Source organism: Ceratotherium simum, chromosome 25, assembly GCF_057802395.1.
Source record: "Ceratotherium simum simum isolate JZ-2026a chromosome 25, ASM5780239v1, whole genome shotgun sequence".
In the NCBI taxonomy this organism is placed as follows: domain Eukaryota; kingdom Metazoa; phylum Chordata; class Mammalia; order Perissodactyla; family Rhinocerotidae; genus Ceratotherium; species Ceratotherium simum.
Window position 1 is genome coordinate 47,276,683 of NC_141924.1, and position 9,926 is coordinate 47,286,608.

At 56.4% G+C, this 9,926-nt stretch overlaps 1 pseudogene; it reads left to right on the forward strand.

Moving 5' to 3' along the window:
• Window positions 1-4,606: 4,606 nt before the first annotated feature.
• Window positions 4,607-9,480, forward strand: LOC147913784 (28S ribosomal RNA; annotated as a pseudogene).
• Window positions 9,481-9,926: the final 446 nt, after the last annotated feature.

The window sequence follows — 9,926 nt, forward strand, 5'->3', positions numbered from 1 at the left end:
GGAGATCTGGGGCTGGTGGTGATGGGGTAGTGCTGGGGGCCAGTGGCCAGACGGTGATCCATAGATAGGCCTCCTCATCAGGTTATTTTTTCACCCCAAATTGGCATTCTTTTGTCACCAGATAGGTGCTGACACTCTCCCATTTGGTGACTGTCCCTGAAGAGGCTGCGCCTCTGGATGTGCACGGGGCTCTGGCCTTGACCACAGCCCCATACCCTGCTGCTTGAGCTGCCCACCTGGGCCTGTGCACTGCCTTTTGTGCATTCCAGGCGTGGGGATCATGGTGCCGCCTCCAGTCCCCAGCACTTGAGAGCAGTGGGTTAGTGGGGGGGTTCTCTACTCCCTCTGCTCCCCGCTGCAGGCCCGAGTGTGGTAGAGAAAACTCCACGCCGCAGGCTCTGTGCTGTGTGTCAGGTGTCCTCCTCCTGGAGTTGTGGGCTGCTCTCTCCTCAGGAGGCTGGCTGGCGAGGCTGAAGGAGGCCCCTCTGGTTGCTCTCCTCCTCCTCTCTCAGTGCTTCTCGTACCAATGATAGAGTGACAGTGTGCTCTCCAGGGATGGGCCCAAGCTGCACCAGAGGAGGGTTGGATGTTCATGGTGAATGGGACTGCTCTTCTCTCTGTGCCCGTGGGCCTATTGTCTCTCTTCCCTGCTCGTTGGCGGTGAATGGGAGACAGGGGTGTGGAATCAGACCCACCTCTGTCTCCTGCCCTCTGCCTCAAGGAGTTGGCAGGGCTAGGGGCCTCTGATGTGGAGGACATGCTTACTCACTTCTTGGCTGTCTCTTGCTAGCAGCCCTCCCTGCAATGGCGATGGCCACATCGCCGCTGCACCGTGCACCTCCTTCACACATGAGCATGTCTTGCCTGGCCCTCTGTGGGACCGTGGAGGGCTCCAGGTTGTTCCTCAGGGGCTCAAGGCCGAGCAATGGCACCGTGTTCATTCCCAGTGACCCCTCAGATCACCACTATGGTACTGTGCCTGGGGGCGTGAGTTGGTGCTGGAGGCCCACCTGTTACTGTGTCTAACATTGTGACCATGGGTGATGGGAAATCAGGGTTCATTTCCCAAGAGGGAGCCTGAGAAATGGCTACCACATACCAGGAAGGCCGCAGGTGCACAAATTACTCCCAACTTGAGTAGGTAGTGACAAAAAATAATAAAGGACTCTTTTGAGGCCTTCTAATTGGATGAGTCCGCTTTATTTATTTATTTATTTTTTGGTGAGGAAGATTTGCCCTGAGCTAACATCTGTTGCCAATCTTCCTCTTTTTGCTTGAGAAAGATTGTTGCTGAGCTAACATCTATGCCAGTCTTCCTCTATCTTGTATGTGGGTCACTGAGGGATGCTGCCACAGCATGGCTTGATGAGCCATGTGTAGGTCCATGCCCGGGATCTGAACCTGGGAACCCTGCATGAACTGAACCACTACACCACTAGGCTGGCCCCAGGATGAGCCCACTTTAAATCCTTTCACGAGGATCCATTGGAGGGCAAGTCTGGTGCCAGCAGCCTTGGTAATTCCAGCTCCAGCATATATTAAAGCTGCTGTTGTTATAAAACTCTAGTTGGATCTTGGGAGCAGTCAGGTGGTCTACTGCAAGGTGAACCACCACTCGTCCCCGCCCCTTGCCTCTCGCGCCCCCTCATGCTCTTAGCTGAGTGTCCTGAGGGGCCGGAGCATTTACTTTGAAAAAATTAAGAGTGTTCAAAGCAGACCCCAGCCACCTGGATACTGCAGCTAGGAATAATGGAATAGGAGCCCGGTTCTATTTTGCTGGTTTTCGGAACTGAGGCCATGATTAAGAGGGACAGCCGGGGGCATTCGTATTGCGCTGCTAGAGGTGAAATTCTTGGATTGGTGCAAGACGAACCAGAGCAAAAGCATTTGCCAAGAATGTTTTCATTAATCAAGAACAAAAATCAGAGGTTCGAAGATGATCAGATACCGTCATAGTTCCGACCATAAACGATGCCGACTGGCGATGCGGCGGCGTTATTCCCATGACCCACCCAGCAGCTTCTGGGAAACGAAAGTCTTTGGGTTCCTCGGGGAGTAAGGTTGCAAAGCTGAAACTTAAAGGAACTGACGGAAGGGCACCACCAGCAGTGGAGCCTGCGGCTTAATTTGACTCAACACGGGAAACCTCACCCGACCCGGACACGGACAGGATTCACATATTGACTCAACATGGGAAACCTCACTCAGCCCGGACAGGGACAGGATTCACATATTGATAGCTCTTTCTCTATTCTGTGGGTGGTGGTGCATGGCTGTTCTTAGTTGGTGGAGCGATTTGTCTGGTTAATTCCCATAATGAATAAGACTCCCATGCTAACTAGTTAGGCGACCCCCGAGCAATCGGCGTCCCCCAACTTCTTAGAGGGACAAGTGGCATTCAGCCACCCGAGACTGAGCAATAACAGGTCTGTGATGCCCTTAGATGTCCGGGGCTGCACGCAGGCTACACTGACTGGCTCAGCGTGTGCCTACCCTATGGTGGCAGGCGCGGATAACCCGTTGAAGCCCATTTGTGATGGGGATCAGGGATTGCAATTATTCCCCATGAACAAGGAATCCCCAGTAAGTGCGGATCATAAGCTTGCGTTGATTAAGTCCCTGCCCTTTGTACACATCACCCCTTGCCACTACCTATTGAATGGTTTAGTGAGCACCCCCCCCCCCATCCATGGCGAGGGGCCTAGGCAGTGGGTTTGGGAAGAGATAGGGGTTTGGACGAGAGGCCATCCCTGCATTGGGTGGATGGGGGTGACATCAGGCTGGCGGTGAGTCTTAGGCTGTGCGACAGCGTCTGGCAGGTCCCCACACGGGGGTGGGGGGGCAGTGCAGAGGTTTGCATCTCCTGGGTGCCAGCGCAAGATGTGGTCCGCCTTGAGGCGGCAGCTGTGTGGCCTCCCCCTCCCTTGCCCCCGCACCATCCAGATACCTAGCGCATCCCAGCACCCAAGTTTAAAGACCCTTGGCAAGGTCTCGCCCTATCCGCCTCTGGTCTGGGTGGTCAGGCTGTGAGGAGTCTGGAGGCCTGGCCCTTCTCCCCCGTACTCCACCCTCGCAGGCCTGGGGCACACTGCGCCACGTTTCTGCTGCTGCGGGAGGGGGCTATCCATCCAGAGGGGTGCGTGCCTTCCGTGTCTTTGCAAGAGGTGGGATCCCCTGGGCCCCTGTGGGGTACTCGAGCACGCCCCTACGAGGGAGGTGCCGATGCCCTGTCGTCCAACTTTCCGACCTCTTGGAGTCTGGTCTCCTTTTTTCTTCGTGGCCCTGGAGGCAACCTCCCGCGACCTGCCGTACCGGAGATTTCTCCCTCTACCGGAACCCCCGCTAAGACGACTCATAGACTCTTTGGGGGTGGATCACTCTGTTGTTGATGAAGAGCGCAGCTAGCTTCCAGAATTAATGTGAATGGAAGGAAAACACTGGTCATTCACACCTCCAACGCACTTGCGACCCTGGATTCCTCCTAGTGCTAAGCCCGTCTGAGCTGCGCTTGGGGTGTGCCTCTCTGGGGTGTCCTGCCACGGGTTTCCTCGCAGAGCCCCTTCTGCCACCGCCTGCCTGAAGGTGCACCCCACCACCCACCCTAGCGGCGGGTGGGTGGTTGGCTGGCTACTGGGCCCTCCAGCCCCTAAATGCATACACGGTGCTTTCCCCGGCGACGACGAACCTTTCACTCCGCCCCCAGCTTGACACTGATGTGTGGGAGGTTGGGGGCGGGGGGCAACGCCAAGGCGGGGACGCCGCGTGGGAAAGGAAGGGAAGAGAAGAGAGCTTGCGCCGAAGTCTGGCCACCCTGGTCCTTTTCGGAGCTGCCTCCCGCCACACGAAGTCTTGGGGTCGCTTGGATGGTCCGTGAGGCGCGGCTGGGCCCATGGTGGGGGGGCCACGTCCGGACTGCCGATGGTCGCCACCTGCCCCTGGCGGTGTTCTGGTGCCTGGCCGGCCTCTCCCCTGTCTGCTGGGCGCCAGGGGCCGAAACCACACTCTTGCTTGCCCTGCCTGGGCGGCTCACGCGGAGAGGAAGTCGAGCACGGGGTTGCCGGGGATGCGCGCCCCGGTGGTGATCCGCGGGCCGCTGAGGCGTAGTCTGCCTCTGCACGCTATCCCTCGGGGTGTGGTTGTGCGGCACTGTGTGCCCCGAGCCCGCAGGGGTCGGAAGCACCCGGTCCCTCACTAGGGAGGCCATGGGGCGTGTGGAGGACGTGTGGGAGAAGGAAGGTCGGGTGGAAGGCCGGCGGTGCGGAAGGGCAACCGCTGGCTCCCCCCGCCCTGGAGTCCCCCCTTTCCCCGCGCGCCCTGATGCCTCCAGGATGCGGCGGCGTCCTCCTCTCCCCACCCAGGCAGGGCCCCGCCTCTGCCGCCGGCTGGTGCCCCCACCCGCGCCTGTTCCCTTCCTCCCTTTTCGTCGGAAAAAGATGCCCTCCTCTCTTCAGCTGGACGAAGATGAGCATCCACCTTGTCCTCCCTTGCTGGGGTTCTCTGTGGTCTGTGTATCTCCTTCCCTCGCCCGCCTGGAGGGCTCTCCCTCCCAAATTGAGGAGCGATCTCACCTCAAGCTTGCCTTTCTTGCTCTGCGTCCTCTGAGACTGGACCTGAGATCAGAAGTGGCCACCTCTGAGTTTAATCCTATTAGCAGAGGAAAAGAAACTAACAAGGATTCCCTCAGTAGGGGAGTGAACAGGGAACGTTCCAGCGCCAAATCCCCGCCCTGTGGTGGGGCTCAGAAAATGTGCCATATGGAAGACTCACTCCCTGGAATGGCTTGTGGGGGCCCAAGTCTTGCTGATCAAGGCCCAGCCTGGTGGACAGTGTAGGTCTGGTAGTGGCCCCCAGCGCTCTGGGCCCAGGTCCTCCTGGAGTCAAATTGCTTGGGAATGCAGCCCAAAGTGGGTGGTAAACTCCATGTAAGGCTAAATACCAGGAGACCGATAGTCAACAAGTATGGTAAGGGGCGGTTGAAAAGAACTTTGAAGAGAGTTGAAGAGGGTGTGAAACCGTTGAGATAAATGGGTGGGGTTCATGCAGTCTGCCTAGAGAGCTCAACTCAAAGGTAGGTCGGGCTAGTCCCAGAGATCCGGTGGATCTTTCTCACCACCCCCGTTTCTCCTCACTCCTTCCCCTCCTTCCCTCCTCTCTGGAGGAAGGCTCCTGCGTGTGTGTGGGTGAGGGCGGTGGGAAGGTGGCCTGGGTCACCTGCGACCAGCTCTGGGAAGGCTGAGAAGGCAGGTGGGAAAGGTGGTTTGAGGGTTACGGTCCTCCAGCAGCAGTGCTTGCCAAATCCGGAGTGGGGGAACTCACCACTCCCAGCATCCAGCCCCATGAGGGCTCTCCTATGAGGGAGTCCCCCCCAGGGTGGCACACTGGTGCCAGTGGGGGCTGGGCCAGCGACAGCGCGACCACTCCCCCATCGCTGGCGACAGGCAAGCAGGGATAGGGTTGACTGGGGCAGACTGTCTCCAGTGTGCCTTGGACAGGTGGCGCCATCAGGCCCAGAACGTTTCCAGGCACCATGTCGTGACAAACACAGGGAAGGGAGCCCATGAGGTCAAAGCGATGCCGGCCACCCATCTCACCCGTCTTGAAACATAGACCAAGGAGTCTAACACTGATCAAGTCAGGTGCTTGCCAGAAAGCCACCAAGGCACAATGAAGGTAAAGATGAAAGGTGGGATCCTGAGGCCTCTTCGGTCCACCAAGGGTACACTACTGGTCCATCTTGCCTACCACAACGGGAAGGTGAAGCATGAGTGCATGTGTTAGGACCTGAAAGATGGTGAACTATGCCTGGGCAGGGAGAAGCCAGGGGAAACTCTGGTGGAGATCCATAGTGGTCCTGATGTGGAAATTGGTTGTCTGACCTGGGTACAGGGACAAAAGACTAATCGAACCATCTAGCAGCTGGTTCTCTCCGAAGTTTCCCTCAGGATAGCTGGCGCTCTCGCACGTTTGAAGCCATGCGGATTTATCAGGTAAAGCGAATGATTAGAGGTCTTGGGGCAGAAACGATCTCAACCTATTCTCAAACTTTAAATGGGTAAGAAGCCCGGCTTGCTGGCGTGCAGCTGGGCATAGAATGCGAGTGCCTAGTGGGCCACTTTTGGTAAGCAGAAGTCGCGCTGAATGATAAACCAATCTCTGGGTTAAGGTGTCCAATGCCAATGCTCATCAGACTCCAGAAAATGTGTTGGTTGAGATAGACAGCAGGATGTGGGCATGGAAATCAGAATCCACTAAGGAGTGTGTAACGACTCACCTGTGGAATCAACCAGCCCTGAAAATGGATGGCGCTGGAGCCTCGGGCCCATACCTGGTTTTTACTGGCCGTTAGTGATGCACACGTGAGAGACGGGAGTAGACGGGGGGTCAATTTCCTTTCCCTCCCTCAACCCCAACCCCGCGGATGCTACATCAGGATGAGTAGAGGGCCGCTGCGGTGAGCCTCGAAGCCTGGGGTTCAGGCCCGGGTGGAGCCGCCGCAGCTGCAGATCTTGGTGGTTGTAGCAAATATTCAAATGAGAACTTTGAAGGCCAAAGTAGAGAAGGGTTCCGTGTGAACAGCAATTGAACATGGGTCAGTGGGTCCTGAGAGATGGATGAGCCCCATTCCGAAGGGACACACGAAGGCCTCCGTTGCTCTCAGCCAATAGAAAGGGAGTCCGGTTCACATCCCCGTATACAGAGTGCAGAAGTGAGACGTCCAGTGGCAGCCCCATGGAGAGGTGTCTTTCCTTTGTGAAGGGCAAGGTGTCCTGGAGTGGGTTGTCCCTGAGAGAGGGCCCCGTGCCTTGGAAAGCATCGTGGTTCTGGTGGTGTCCTGTGACCTCTCACTGGCCCTTGAAAATCCAGGGGACAGGGTGTGAATCTTGTGCCAGGCATATCCACAGTAGGTCTCCAAGGTGAACACCTCTGGCATGTTGGTTGGCAAGCTGGATCTGTAACTTTGGGACAAGGATAGGCTTTAAGGGCTGGGTTGGCCGGGCTGAGTCATAAAGCAGGGCTGGGTCTGCGTTGGCATCGGCCCCATCCCAATGCCAGGGGTACCCCCACCTGGGCCCACACCTGCTCCCTCCTCTGGCCCTCCTCCCGTGGATTCCCACCCCCTACCCCCTTCCCTTCCCCGGGTTGGGGTGGGGGGGCAGGGCGATGGGACAGCAGGGCTCCTGCCAAGAGGAAGGTCCCTGCAGGGCCTGCAGGCCCACGGGGCCCGGGTACCTGTGGGGGCTGGTGGTGACGGCAACTCTGCATGCAAGCTGGACCCTTCCCGAGGATTGCCTCAGTGGTGGCAAGGGTGTGGCCACACCCTGGAGCCCAAAGGGTACCAGTACTCCCCACTGGGCGAGGGGGGGAGGGTTGGGCGGTGGGTGACAGGGTCCGCCCCATCTTGCCCTGCCATCTTCCCCCTCACCGTTGCTGCAGTCAGCATGCCTGTACCCCCCACCCAGGCTGGGTCCGCCCCCAGCAGTGGTTCTCCGCGGCGCCTCACCTCGCCGGTGCCTAGCAGCAGACTTAGAACCGGTGCGGACCAGGGGAACCCGACTGTTTAATTAAAACAAAGCATGGCAAAGGCCCGCGGCAGGTGTTGATGCGATGTGATTTCTGCCCAGTGCTCTGAATGTCAAAGTGAAGAAATTCAATGAAGCACGGGTAAACGGCAGGAGAAACTATGACTCTCTTAAGGTAGCCAAATGCCTCGTCATCTAATTAGTGCCAGGCATGAATGGATGAACGAGATTCCCACTGTCCCTACCTACTATCCAGCGAAACCACAGCCAAGGGAACGGGCTTGGCGGAATCAGCGGGGGGGGGGGGGGGGGGCGGGAAGAAGACCCTGTTGAGCTTGACTCTAGTCTGGCAGGTGAAGAGACATGAGAGACATAAGAGGTGTAGAATAAATGGGAGGCCCCCGGTGCCACCCCCCACCCCCGCGAAGGGCCTGGACAGGGTCCGCCAGCGCCGGTGAAATACCACTACTCTGATCGTTTATTCACTGACCCAGTGAGGCGCGAGTGGCTGGGGGCGAGCCCCGAGGGGCTCTTGCTTCTGCCGGCCGGCCGCGCGACCTGCTTAGGCGACAGTGCCAGGTGGGGAGTTTGACTGGGGTGGTACACCTGTCAAACAGTAATGAAGGTGTCCTAAGGTGAGCTCAGGGAGGACAGAAACCTCCCATGCAGCAGAAGGGCAAAAGCTCGCTTGATCTTGATTTTCAGTACGAATACAGACCATGAAAGCGGGGCCTCACGATCCTTCTGACCTTTTGGGTTTTAAGTAGAAGGTGTCAGAAAAGTTACCACAGGGATAACTGGCTTGTGGTGGCCAAGCGTTCATAGCGACGTCGGTTTTTGATCCTTCAATGTCGGCTCTTCCTATCCTTGTGAAGCAGAATTCACCAAGTGTTGGATTGTTCGCCCACTAATAGGGAATGTGAGCCAGGTTTAGACCATCATGAGTGATAAATGAAAAGCAAAAGGCTATATTGGAGTATATGAGGAAGCCATTTGGTGTAAAACTAATTCAGCCTGAACTTGTTTTTCCAAAAGGGCCTGATGTGGCCTGTAGAGTGTGCATTGTATATCTGCTTTAAACATTTACTATGTCCCAAAGACAAGAATGATGCCCTTATAGATAGGGATGTAGCTTCCCCCCACATCAGCATTTCTTTAAGGATGAGCATCTGTTCCTGGAAACTAAGGCTTAATTACTGACCTGCTGTGTTCACTTTGGGACCACTGACCTGCTGTGCCAGCTAAGCATCTCATGACAGTAGTAAAAGAGATATTCCTGTCGTATGTGATGTACTCTCTTTGTTCCAAGATGATATATAACTACTCTGTACACCCCACTTCTTTGGTGCCCCGCCTTCCTTGAGGAAGGAAAGCCCCAGGCTATAGTCCTCAAATCTGGCTCATAATAATCTCAGCCCAATTTTGATTTATAGATTGATTATGGATTATTTGCGTCGATGTGAGACAGTTTAGTTTTACCCTACTGATGATGTGTTGTTGCCATGGTAATCCTGTGCTCAGTACGAGAGGAACCATAGGTTCAGACATTTTGTGTATGTCTTCGGATGAGGAGCCAATGAGGCGAAGCTCCCATCTGTGGGATTATACTGAATGCCTCTAAGTCAGAATCCCGCCCAGTGGAACAACACGGCAATGCTGTGGAGCCTCGGTTGCCCTCAGATAGCCAGCTGGTCCCCTGCCATCCCTATTAGCCAGCAGTCATGCCCCTCCACCCCAGGGGCAGGCATGCCAGGCTGTTGTGGGGACTGGGGTCCATGTGGAAAGCCCCTCCTCCCAGGGAATGGGGCTGCCCCCTGCCCATCCAGCAAGGCACGTTTGTGGAGAACCTAGTGCTAAAACCGTTCATAGACAACCTGTCCTTGGGTCTGGGTTTTGTATGTAGCAGACCAGCTCCCTTGCTGTGATCTATTGCAAGTCAGCCCTCCACACAAAGGATTGTCAGTCTCACCTCCTGTGCAGCGGGAGGGGGAGGCTTGCAGGTCCATCCTCTTTCTCTCTTCCTTTCCAAACCCTCTGCAGATGTCATCCTCAGCCCCCCTCCCCGCTCTGCGTGGTGGAGTGGTAGCCGGTCTCATGCGCATGCCGACCATCCTGCACTGGTGGGCTGGAGAGCACCTGTCCTATCTATCCAGTGGGGCCCTGGGTCAAGCGGTGTGCTTCACCAGGGGAAGAGAGGGGGACATGCCTCTGGTGTGTCCCACATCAGGTGCCCCACCTCCTCTCCACCCCACTGGGGCCTCCATCCCAGGCATCCCGAACTTAGCCTCCGGTGTCAAGCTGCTGGGCCAAACAGTATCGTGGTTAATGCAGTTGGTGTGAAATGTTATAAAACTTAAAAATGTAAATCATAGAGTATGATAAATTATACTTCTCTCTATATATAAA